Source organism: Schistocerca cancellata, unplaced genomic scaffold, assembly GCF_023864275.1.
Source record: "Schistocerca cancellata isolate TAMUIC-IGC-003103 unplaced genomic scaffold, iqSchCanc2.1 HiC_scaffold_425, whole genome shotgun sequence".
Taxonomy (NCBI): Eukaryota; Metazoa; Arthropoda; class Insecta; order Orthoptera; family Acrididae; genus Schistocerca; species Schistocerca cancellata.
The window spans coordinates 58,695-70,959 of NW_026046442.1; the positions used below are offsets into that span (position 1 = coordinate 58,695).

General features: G+C 44.1%; 10 non-coding genes across 10 annotated transcripts; all 10 read left to right on the forward strand.

Annotated features, from left to right (window-relative positions):
* The first annotated feature begins 433 nt into the window (after positions 1 to 433).
* On the forward strand, positions 434 to 506 carry Trnar-ucu (transfer RNA arginine (anticodon UCU)). Its single transcript has one exon. It is a non-coding gene; the product is annotated as a tRNA-Arg (tRNA).
* A 1,220-nt stretch (positions 507 to 1,726) lies between these two features.
* On the forward strand, positions 1,727 to 1,799 carry Trnar-ucu (transfer RNA arginine (anticodon UCU)). Its single transcript has one exon. It is a non-coding gene; the product is annotated as a tRNA-Arg (tRNA).
* Positions 1,800 to 3,019: 1,220 nt separating this feature from the next.
* Trnar-ucu (transfer RNA arginine (anticodon UCU)) lies at positions 3,020 to 3,092 on the forward strand. The gene has a single exon. It is a non-coding gene; the product is annotated as a tRNA-Arg (tRNA).
* A 1,220-nt stretch (positions 3,093 to 4,312) lies between these two features.
* On the forward strand, positions 4,313 to 4,385 carry Trnar-ucu (transfer RNA arginine (anticodon UCU)). Its single transcript has one exon. It is a non-coding gene; the product is annotated as a tRNA-Arg (tRNA).
* A 1,220-nt stretch (positions 4,386 to 5,605) lies between these two features.
* Positions 5,606 to 5,678, forward strand: Trnar-ucu (transfer RNA arginine (anticodon UCU)). Its single transcript has one exon. It is a non-coding gene; the product is annotated as a tRNA-Arg (tRNA).
* A 1,220-nt stretch (positions 5,679 to 6,898) lies between these two features.
* Trnar-ucu (transfer RNA arginine (anticodon UCU)) lies at positions 6,899 to 6,971 on the forward strand. The gene has a single exon. It is a non-coding gene; the product is annotated as a tRNA-Arg (tRNA).
* A 1,220-nt stretch (positions 6,972 to 8,191) lies between these two features.
* Positions 8,192 to 8,264, forward strand: Trnar-ucu (transfer RNA arginine (anticodon UCU)). The gene has a single exon. It is a non-coding gene; the product is annotated as a tRNA-Arg (tRNA).
* A 1,211-nt stretch (positions 8,265 to 9,475) lies between these two features.
* Positions 9,476 to 9,548, forward strand: Trnar-ucu (transfer RNA arginine (anticodon UCU)). Its single transcript has one exon. It is a non-coding gene; the product is annotated as a tRNA-Arg (tRNA).
* A 1,220-nt stretch (positions 9,549 to 10,768) lies between these two features.
* Trnar-ucu (transfer RNA arginine (anticodon UCU)) lies at positions 10,769 to 10,841 on the forward strand. The gene has a single exon. It is a non-coding gene; the product is annotated as a tRNA-Arg (tRNA).
* A 1,220-nt stretch (positions 10,842 to 12,061) lies between these two features.
* Trnar-ucu (transfer RNA arginine (anticodon UCU)) lies at positions 12,062 to 12,134 on the forward strand. Its single transcript has one exon. It is a non-coding gene; the product is annotated as a tRNA-Arg (tRNA).
* The last annotated feature ends 131 nt before the right edge of the window (positions 12,135 to 12,265 follow it).

Sequence of the window (12,265 nt, forward strand, 5' to 3'; positions counted from 1 at the left end):
CACACACGTCCGTTGGAGTGTATACATATGATGGGGACCGGCTGTGACACAGCAGTCAACCAAAGTCAAAAAATGTGACTAATCGTACAGTGTTCCCAGTGTGTCGTTTACCACTTTGTGAGTGGATGCTGTTCTAAAGAGCGCAATTCCCATTTATCTGTAAGCAGCGCACGTGAGCGAATCTAATAGCAGGACTGTGTTACTACGATTGTACAGAGCAACTCTGTCAATACGCAGGTGTTTCAATCAGTAGAGCCATGGTAAACAGAGCGATTCGGAGCGATGTATCGTGTCTGTTACATAAATAATGAGTCTTTGATGTAATTGCTTCAGAGAAATATGAAAGTAAGCCTATCAGAAAAGTAACGCGAGACATGTAGCACGGGTCATGTCTTGCAGAATCTCTTACATCTGAGACCGTCACTTGCACAGCGTCCCTTTGGCGCAGAGGATAGCGCGTTGGACTTCTAATCCAAAGGTCGTGGGTTCGATCCCCACAAGGGACGGGCAATTTTTAAAAATGTGTGCCAATCACGAGATGGGAATTGACATATGGGTAACCACAAGCGTCTTCAAAAGGTGAAAATTGTTGTGACTTCAGTTCTATGCTTAAATATGTTAACCTTACACATACAAGCAAAATTCTCGTAGATCCATGACGCTGCTATGTGTAAATGCTGTAAAAGCGGAACCATATCTTCACGCCCCTGTTCACGGGAATTTTCTTTCAATACCCAATTTTTACCTACAGATAGAAATATAGCAATAGAACGCACATTTTGTACAGAAACAAATACAGTGAAGAGTGAAATAATTTTGTATTACTTCACGAGTCAATGTATGTAATCCCAGTCATGATCTTTAATTCTTCCAGCCCAAGGTGAGAGGGTTTCAGTTTTCTCGGCCACAAGTGAGAAAAGTAGACAGTTTCACAACAAGATATTGTACTATGGTTCCTTAACTGTTCCCAGTAAGCAATGGCACTCTGTATCTATAGAAACGGCGGCAATTTTCGCTTCAGCACAGGGGGCTTTTACTGGAGACTGCCAGGAGTGGACTTGGTGGATGCATGAAGGGAGAAGACCAGACACAGATGTCTGACGCTCCGCTGACGCTTGCAGAAAACTACATTAAGTATGATTCCCGCCTATAACTGACGGCGAGAGAGATGCATCATCTGTCCACTTCTCATCGAAGCACACTGTCACCAAGCAATGGCTGACGCTTCGAGCACGGCATGGAATTGCCAGGGAGGTGATGCAGCTAACGTTCCTGGTAAATGTGCTAACAGGGCACACACGTCCGTTGGAGTGTATACATATGATGGGGACCGGCTGTGACACAGCAGTCAACCAAAGTCAAAAAATGTGACTAATCGTACAGTGTTCCCAGTGTGTCGTTTACCACTTTGTGAGTGGATGCTGTTCTAAAGAGCGCAATTCCCATTTATCTGTAAGCAGCGCACGTGAGCGAATCTAATAGCAGGACTGTGTTACTACGATTGTACAGAGCAACTCTGTCAATACGCAGGTGTTTCAATCAGTAGAGCCATGGTAAACAGAGCGATTCGGAGCGATGTATCGTGTCTGTTACATAAATAATGAGTCTTTGATGTAATTGCTTCAGAGAAATATGAAAGTAAGCCTATCAGAAAAGTAACGCGAGACATGTAGCACGGGTCATGTCTTGCAGAATCTCTTACATCTGAGACCGTCACTTGCACAGCGTCCCTTTGGCGCAGAGGATAGCGCGTTGGACTTCTAATCCAAAGGTCGTGGGTTCGATCCCCACAAGGGACGGGCAATTTTTAAAAATGTGTGCCAATCACGAGATGGGAATTGACATATGGGTAACCACAAGCGTCTTCAAAAGGTGAAAATTGTTGTGACTTCAGTTCTATGCTTAAATATGTTAACCTTACACATACAAGCAAAATTCTCGTAGATCCATGACGCTGCTATGTGTAAATGCTGTAAAAGCGGAACCATATCTTCACGCCCCTGTTCACGGGAATTTTCTTTCAATACCCAATTTTTACCTACAGATAGAAATATAGCAATAGAACGCACATTTTGTACAGAAACAAATACAGTGAAGAGTGAAATAATTTTGTATTACTTCACGAGTCAATGTATGTAATCCCAGTCATGATCTTTAATTCTTCCAGCCCAAGGTGAGAGGGTTTCAGTTTTCTCGGCCACAAGTGAGAAAAGTAGACAGTTTCACAACAAGATATTGTACTATGGTTCCTTAACTGTTCCCAGTAAGCAATGGCACTCTGTATCTATAGAAACGGCGGCAATTTTCGCTTCAGCACAGGGGGCTTTTACTGGAGACTGCCAGGAGTGGACTTGGTGGATGCATGAAGGGAGAAGACCAGACACAGATGTCTGACGCTCCGCTGACGCTTGCAGAAAACTACATTAAGTATGATTCCCGCCTATAACTGACGGCGAGAGAGATGCATCATCTGTCCACTTCTCATCGAAGCACACTGTCACCAAGCAATGGCTGACGCTTCGAGCACGGCATGGAATTGCCAGGGAGGTGATGCAGCTAACGTTCCTGGTAAATGTGCTAACAGGGCACACACGTCCGTTGGAGTGTATACATATGATGGGGACCGGCTGTGACACAGCAGTCAACCAAAGTCAAAAAATGTGACTAATCGTACAGTGTTCCCAGTGTGTCGTTTACCACTTTGTGAGTGGATGCTGTTCTAAAGAGCGCAATTCCCATTTATCTGTAAGCAGCGCACGTGAGCGAATCTAATAGCAGGACTGTGTTACTACGATTGTACAGAGCAACTCTGTCAATACGCAGGTGTTTCAATCAGTAGAGCCATGGTAAACAGAGCGATTCGGAGCGATGTATCGTGTCTGTTACATAAATAATGAGTCTTTGATGTAATTGCTTCAGAGAAATATGAAAGTAAGCCTATCAGAAAAGTAACGCGAGACATGTAGCACGGGTCATGTCTTGCAGAATCTCTTACATCTGAGACCGTCACTTGCACAGCGTCCCTTTGGCGCAGAGGATAGCGCGTTGGACTTCTAATCCAAAGGTTGTGGGTTCGATCCCCACAAGGGACGGGCAATTTTTAAAAATGTGTGCCAATCACGAGATGGGAATTGACATATGGGTAACCACAAGCGTCTTCAAAAGGTGAAAATTGTTGTGACTTCAGTTCTATGCTTAAATATGTTAACCTTACACATACAAGCAAAATTCTCGTAGATCCATGACGCTGCTATGTGTAAATGCTGTAAAAGCGGAACCATATCTTCACGCCCCTGTTCACGGGAATTTTCTTTCAATACCCAATTTTTACCTACAGATAGAAATATAGCAATAGAACGCACATTTTGTACAGAAACAAATACAGTGAAGAGTGAAATAATTTTGTATTACTTCACGAGTCAATGTATGTAATCCCAGTCATGATCTTTAATTCTTCCAGCCCAAGGTGAGAGGGTTTCAGTTTTCTCGGCCACAAGTGAGAAAAGTAGACAGTTTCACAACAAGATATTGTACTATGGTTCCTTAACTGTTCCCAGTAAGCAATGGCACTCTGTATCTATAGAAACGGCGGCAATTTTCGCTTCAGCACAGGGGGCTTTTACTGGAGACTGCCAGGAGTGGACTTGGTGGATGCATGAAGGGAGAAGACCAGACACAGATGTCTGACGCTCCGCTGACGCTTGCAGAAAACTACATTAAGTATGATTCCCGCCTATAACTGACGGCGAGAGAGATGCATCATCTGTCCACTTCTCATCGAAGCACACTGTCACCAAGCAATGGCTGACGCTTCGAGCACGGCATGGAATTGCCAGGGAGGTGATGCAGCTAACGTTCCTGGTAAATGTGCTAACAGGGCACACACGTCCGTTGGAGTGTATACATATGATGGGGACCGGCTGTGACACAGCAGTCAACCAAAGTCAAAAAATGTGACTAATCGTACAGTGTTCCCAGTGTGTCGTTTACCACTTTGTGAGTGGATGCTGTTCTAAAGAGCGCAATTCCCATTTATCTGTAAGCAGCGCACGTGAGCGAATCTAATAGCAGGACTGTGTTACTACGATTGTACAGAGCAACTCTGTCAATACGCAGGTGTTTCAATCAGTAGAGCCATGGTAAACAGAGCGATTCGGAGCGATGTATCGTGTCTGTTACATAAATAATGAGTCTTTGATGTAATTGCTTCAGAGAAATATGAAAGTAAGCCTATCAGAAAAGTAACGCGAGACATGTAGCACGGGTCATGTCTTGCAGAATCTCTTACATCTGAGACCGTCACTTGCACAGTGTCCCTTTGGCGCAGAGGATAGCGCGTTGGACTTCTAATCCAAAGGTCGTGGGTTCGATCCCCACAAGGGACGGGCAATTTTTAAAAATGTGTGCCAATCACGAGATGGGAATTGACATATGGGTAACCACAAGCGTCTTCAAAAGGTGAAAATTGTTGTGACTTCAGTTCTATGCTTAAATATGTTAACCTTACACATACAAGCAAAATTCTCGTAGATCCATGACGCTGCTATGTGTAAATGCTGTAAAAGCGGAACCATATCTTCACGCCCCTGTTCACGGGAATTTTCTTTCAATACCCAATTTTTACCTACAGATAGAAATATAGCAATAGAACGCACATTTTGTACAGAAACAAATACAGTGAAGAGTGAAATAATTTTGTATTACTTCACGAGTCAATGTATGTAATCCCAGTCATGATCTTTAATTCTTCCAGCCCAAGGTGAGAGGGTTTCAGTTTTCTCGGCCACAAGTGAGAAAAGTAGACAGTTTCACAACAAGATATTGTACTATGGTTCCTTAACTGTTCCCAGTAAGCAATGGCACTCTGTATCTATAGAAACGGCGGCAATTTTCGCTTCAGCACAGGGGGCTTTTACTGGAGACTGCCAGGAGTGGACTTGGTGGATGCATGAAGGGAGAAGACCAGACACAGATGTCTGACGCTCCGCTGACGCTTGCAGAAAACTACATTAAGTATGATTCCCGCCTATAACTGACGGCGAGAGAGATGCATCATCTGTCCACTTCTCATCGAAGCACACTGTCACCAAGCAATGGCTGACGCTTCGAGCACGGCATGGAATTGCCAGGGAGGTGATGCAGCTAACGTTCCTGGTAAATGTGCTAACAGGGCACACACGTCCGTTGGAGTGTATACATATGATGGGGACCGGCTGTGACACAGCAGTCAACCAAAGTCAAAAAATGTGACTAATCGTACAGTGTTCCCAGTGTGTCGTTTACCACTTTGTGAGTGGATGCTGTTCTAAAGAGCGCAATTCCCATTTATCTGTAAGCAGCGCACGTGAGCGAATCTAATAGCAGGACTGTGTTACTACGATTGTACAGAGCAACTCTGTCAATACGCAGGTGTTTCAATCAGTAGAGCCATGGTAAACAGAGCGATTCGGAGCGATGTATCGTGTCTGTTACATAAATAATGAGTCTTTGATGTAATTGCTTCAGAGAAATATGAAAGTAAGCCTATCAGAAAAGTAACGCGAGACATGTAGCACGGGTCATGTCTTGCAGAATCTCTTACATCTGAGACCGTCACTTGCACAGCGTCCCTTTGGCGCAGAGGATAGCGCGTTGGACTTCTAATCCAAAGGTCGTGGGTTCGATCCCCACAAGGGACGGGCAATTTTTAAAAATGTGTGCCAATCACGAGATGGGAATTGACATATGGGTAACCACAAGCGTCTTCAAAAGGTGAAAATTGTTGTGACTTCAGTTCTATGCTTAAATATGTTAACCTTACACATACAAGCAAAATTCTCGTAGATCCATGACGCTGCTATGTGTAAATGCTGTAAAAGCGGAACCATATCTTCACGCCCCTGTTCACGGGAATTTTCTTTCAATACCCAATTTTTACCTACAGATAGAAATATAGCAATAGAACGCACATTTTGTACAGAAACAAATACAGTGAAGAGTGAAATAATTTTGTATTACTTCACGAGTCAATGTATGTAATCCCAGTCATGATCTTTAATTCTTCCAGCCCAAGGTGAGAGGGTTTCAGTTTTCTCGGCCACAAGTGAGAAAAGTAGACAGTTTCACAACAAGATATTGTACTATGGTTCCTTAACTGTTCCCAGTAAGCAATGGCACTCTGTATCTATAGAAACGGCGGCAATTTTCGCTTCAGCACAGGGGGCTTTTACTGGAGACTGCCAGGAGTGGACTTGGTGGATGCATGAAGGGAGAAGACCAGACACAGATGTCTGACGCTCCGCTGACGCTTGCAGAAAACTACATTAAGTATGATTCCCGCCTATAACTGACGGCGAGAGAGATGCATCATCTGTCCACTTCTCATCGAAGCACACTGTCACCAAGCAATGGCTGACGCTTCGAGCACGGCATGGAATTGCCAGGGAGGTGATGCAGCTAACGTTCCTGGTAAATGTGCTAACAGGGCACACACGTCCGTTGGAGTGTATACATATGATGGGGACCGGCTGTGACACAGCAGTCAACCAAAGTCAAAAAATGTGACTAATCGTACAGTGTTCCCAGTGTGTCGTTTACCACTTTGTGAGTGGATGCTGTTCTAAAGAGCGCAATTCCCATTTATCTGTAAGCAGCGCACGTGAGCGAATCTAATAGCAGGACTGTGTTACTACGATTGTACAGAGCAACTCTGTCAATACGCAGGTGTTTCAATCAGTAGAGCCATGGTAAACAGAGCGATTCGGAGCGATGTATCGTGTCTGTTACATAAATAATGAGTCTTTGATGTAATTGCTTCAGAGAAATATGAAAGTAAGCCTATCAGAAAAGTAACGCGAGACATGTAGCACGGGTCATGTCTTGCAGAATCTCTTACATCTGAGACCGTCACTTGCACAGCGTCCCTTTGGCGCAGAGGATAGCGCGTTGGACTTCTAATCCAAAGGTCGTGGGTTCGATCCCCACAAGGGACGGGCAATTTTTAAAAATGTGTGCCAATCACGAGATGGGAATTGACATATGGGTAACCACAAGCGTCTTCAAAAGGTGAAAATTGTTGTGACTTCAGTTCTATGCTTAAATATGTTAACCTTACACATACAAGCAAAATTCTCGTAGATCCATGACGCTGCTATGTGTAAATGCTGTAAAAGCGGAACCATATCTTCACGCCCCTGTTCACGGGAATTTTCTTTCAATACCCAATTTTTACCTACAGATAGAAATATAGCAATAGAACGCACATTTTGTACAGAAACAAATACAGTGAAGAGTGAAATAATTTTGTATTACTTCACGAGTCAATGTATGTAATCCCAGTCATGATCTTTAATTCTTCCAGCCCAAGGTGAGAGGGTTTCAGTTTTCTCGGCCACAAGTGAGAAAAGTAGACAGTTTCACAACAAGATATTGTACTATGGTTCCTTAACTGTTCCCAGTAAGCAATGGCACTCTGTATCTATAGAAACGGCGGCAATTTTCGCTTCAGCACAGGGGGCTTTTACTGGAGACTGCCAGGAGTGGACTTGGTGGATGCATGAAGGGAGAAGACCAGACACAGATGTCTGACGCTCCGCTGACGCTTGCAGAAAACTACATTAAGTATGATTCCCGCCTATAACTGACGGCGAGAGAGATGCATCATCTGTCCACTTCTCATCGAAGCACACTGTCACCAAGCAATGGCTGACGCTTCGAGCACGGCATGGAATTGCCAGGGAGGTGATGCAGCTAACGTTCCTGGTAAATGTGCTAACAGGGCACACACGTCCGTTGGAGTGTATACATATGATGGGGACCGGCTGTGACACAGCAGTCAACCAAAGTCAAAAAATGTGACTAATCGTACAGTGTTCCCAGTGTGTCGTTTACCACTTTGTGAGTGGATGCTGTTCTAAAGAGCGCAATTCCCATTTATCTGTAAGCAGCGCACGTGAGCGAATCTAATAGCAGGACTGTGTTACTACGATTGTACAGAGCAACTCTGTCAATACGCAGGTGTTTCAATCAGTAGAGCCATGGTAAACAGAGCGATTCGGAGCGATGTATCGTGTCTGTTACATAAATAATGAGTCTTTGATGTAATTGCTTCAGAGAAATATGAAAGTAAGCCTATCAGAAAAGTAACGCGAGACATGTAGCACGGGTCATGTCTTGCAGAATCTCTTACATCTGAGACCGTCACTTGCACAGCGTCCCTTTGGCGCAGAGGATAGCGCGTTGGACTTCTAATCCAAAGGTCGTGGGTTCGATCCCCACAAGGGACGGGCAATTTTTAAAAATGTGTGCCAATCACGAGATGGGAATTGACATATGGGTAACCACAAGCGTCTTCAAAAGGTGAAAATTGTTGTGACTTCAGTTCTATGCTTAAATATGTTAACCTTACACATACAAGCAAAATTCTCGTAGATCCATGACGCTGCTATGTGTAAAAGCGGAACCATATCTTCACGCCCCTGTTCACGGGAATTTTCTTTCAATACCCAATTTTTACCTACAGATAGAAATATAGCAATAGAACGCACATTTTGTACAGAAACAAATACAGTGAAGAGTGAAATAATTTTGTATTACTTCACGAGTCAATGTATGTAATCCCAGTCATGATCTTTAATTCTTCCAGCCCAAGGTGAGAGGGTTTCAGTTTTCTCGGCCACAAGTGAGAAAAGTAGACAGTTTCACAACAAGATATTGTACTATGGTTCCTTAACTGTTCCCAGTAAGCAATGGCACTCTGTATCTATAGAAACGGCGGCAATTTTCGCTTCAGCACAGGGGGCTTTTACTGGAGACTGCCAGGAGTGGACTTGGTGGATGCATGAAGGGAGAAGACCAGACACAGATGTCTGACGCTCCGCTGACGCTTGCAGAAAACTACATTAAGTATGATTCCCGCCTATAACTGACGGCGAGAGAGATGCATCATCTGTCCACTTCTCATCGAAGCACACTGTCACCAAGCAATGGCTGACGCTTCGAGCACGGCATGGAATTGCCAGGGAGGTGATGCAGCTAACGTTCCTGGTAAATGTGCTAACAGGGCACACACGTCCGTTGGAGTGTATACATATGATGGGGACCGGCTGTGACACAGCAGTCAACCAAAGTCAAAAAATGTGACTAATCGTACAGTGTTCCCAGTGTGTCGTTTACCACTTTGTGAGTGGATGCTGTTCTAAAGAGCGCAATTCCCATTTATCTGTAAGCAGCGCACGTGAGCGAATCTAATAGCAGGACTGTGTTACTACGATTGTACAGAGCAACTCTGTCAATACGCAGGTGTTTCAATCAGTAGAGCCATGGTAAACAGAGCGATTCGGAGCGATGTATCGTGTCTGTTACATAAATAATGAGTCTTTGATGTAATTGCTTCAGAGAAATATGAAAGTAAGCCTATCAGAAAAGTAACGCGAGACATGTAGCACGGGTCATGTCTTGCAGAATCTCTTACATCTGAGACCGTTACTTGCACAGCGTCCCTTTGGCGCAGAGGATAGCGCGTTGGACTTCTAATCCAAAGGTCGTGGGTTCGATCCCCACAAGGGACGGGCAATTTTTAAAAATGTGTGCCAATCACGAGATGGGAATTGACATATGGGTAACCACAAGCGTCTTCAAAAGGTGAAAATTGTTGTGACTTCAGTTCTATGCTTAAATATGTTAACCTTACACATACAAGCAAAATTCTCGTAGATCCATGACGCTGCTATGTGTAAATGCTGTAAAAGCGGAACCATATCTTCACGCCCCTGTTCACGGGAATTTTCTTTCAATACCCAATTTTTACCTACAGATAGAAATATAGCAATAGAACGCACATTTTGTACAGAAACAAATACAGTGAAGAGTGAAATAATTTTGTATTACTTCACGAGTCAATGTATGTAATCCCAGTCATGATCTTTAATTCTTCCAGCCCAAGGTGAGAGGGTTTCAGTTTTCTCGGCCACAAGTGAGAAAAGTAGACAGTTTCACAACAAGATATTGTACTATGGTTCCTTAACTGTTCCCAGTAAGCAATGGCACTCTGTATCTATAGAAACGGCGGCAATTTTCGCTTCAGCACAGGGGGCTTTTACTGGAGACTGCCAGGAGTGGACTTGGTGGATGCATGAAGGGAGAAGACCAGACACAGATGTCTGACGCTCCGCTGACGCTTGCAGAAAACTACATTAAGTATGATTCCCGCCTATAACTGACGGCGAGAGAGATGCATCATCTGTCCACTTCTCATCGAAGCACACTGTCACCAAGCAATGGCTGACGCTTCGAGCACGGCATGGAATTGCCAGGGAGGTGATGCAGCTAACGTTCCTGGTAAATGTGCTAACAGGGCACACACGTCCGTTGGAGTGTATACATATGATGGGGACCGGCTGTGACACAGCAGTCAACCAAAGTCAAAAAATGTGACTAATCGTACAGTGTTCCCAGTGTGTCGTTTACCACTTTGTGAGTGGATGCTGTTCTAAAGAGCGCAATTCCCATTTATCTGTAAGCAGCGCACGTGAGCGAATCTAATAGCAGGACTGTGTTACTACGATTGTACAGAGCAACTCTGTCAATACGCAGGTGTTTCAATCAGTAGAGCCATGGTAAACAGAGCGATTCGGAGCGATGTATCGTGTCTGTTACATAAATAATGAGTCTTTGATGTAATTGCTTCAGAGAAATATGAAAGTAAGCCTATCAGAAAAGTAACGCGAGACATGTAGCACGGGTCATGTCTTGCAGAATCTCTTACATCTGAGACCGTCACTTGCACAGCGTCCCTTTGGCGCAGAGGATAGCGCGTTGGACTTCTAATCCAAAGGTCGTGGGTTCGACCCCCACAAGGGACGGGCAATATTTAAAAATGTGTGCCAATCACGAGATGGGAATTGACATATGGGTAACCACAAGCGTCTTCAAAAGGTGAAAATTGTTGTGACTTCAGTTCTATGCTTAAATATGTTAACCTTACACATACAAGCAAAATTCTCGTAGATCCATGACGCTGCTATGTGTAAATGCTGTAAAAGCGGAACCATATCTTCACGCCCCTGTTCACGGGAATTTTCTTTCAATACCCAATTTTTACCTACAGATAGAAATATAGCAATAGAACGCACATTTTGTACAGAAACAAATACAGTGAAGAGTGAAATAATTTTGTATTACTTCACGAGTCAATGTATGTAATCCCAGTCATGATCTTTAATTCTTCCAGCCCAAGGTGAGAGGGTTTCAGTTTTCTCGGCCACAAGTGAGAAAAGTAGACAGTTTCACAACAAGATATTGTACTATGGTTCCTTAACTGTTCCCAGTAAGCAATGGCACTCTGTATCTATAGAAACGGCGGCAATTTTCGCTTCAGCACAGGGGGCTTTTACTGGAGACTGCCAGGAGTGGACTTGGTGGATGCATGAAGGGAGAAGACCAGACACAGATGTCTGACGCTCCGCTGACGCTTGCAGAAAACTACATTAAGTATGATTCCCGCCTATAACTGACGGCGAGAGAGATGCATCATCTGTCCACTTCTCATCGAAGCACACTGTCACCAAGCAATGGCTGACGCTTCGAGCACGGCATGGAATTGCCAGGGAGGTGATGCAGCTAACGTTCCTGGTAAATGTGCTAACAGGGCACACACGTCCGTTGGAGTGTATACATATGATGGGGACCGGCTGTGACACAGCAGTCAACCAAAGTCAAAAAATGTGACTAATCGTACAGTGTTCCCAGTGTGTCGTTTACCACTTTGTGAGTGGATGCTGTTCTAAAGAGCGCAATTCCCATTTATCTGTAAGCAGCGCACGTGAGCGAATCTAATAGCAGGACTGTGTTACTACGATTGTACAGAGCAACTCTGTCAATACGCAGGTGTTTCAATCAGTAGAGCCATGGTAAACAGAGCGATTCGGAGCGATGTATCGTGTCTGTTACATAAATAATGAGTCTTTGATGTAATTGCTTCAGAGAAATATGAAAGTAAGCCTATCAGAAAAGTAACGCGAGACATGTAGCACGGGTCATGTCTTGCAGAATCTCTTACATCTGAGACCGTCACTTGCACAGCGTCCCTTTGGCGCAGAGGATAGCGCGTTGGACTTCTAATCCAAAGGTCGTGGGTTCGATCCCCACAAGGGACGGGCAATTTTTAAAAATGTGTGCCAATCACGAGATGGGAATTGACATATGGGTAACCACAAGCGTCTTCAAAAGGTGAAAATTGTTGTGACTTCAGTTCTATGCTTAAATATGTTAACCTTACACATACAAG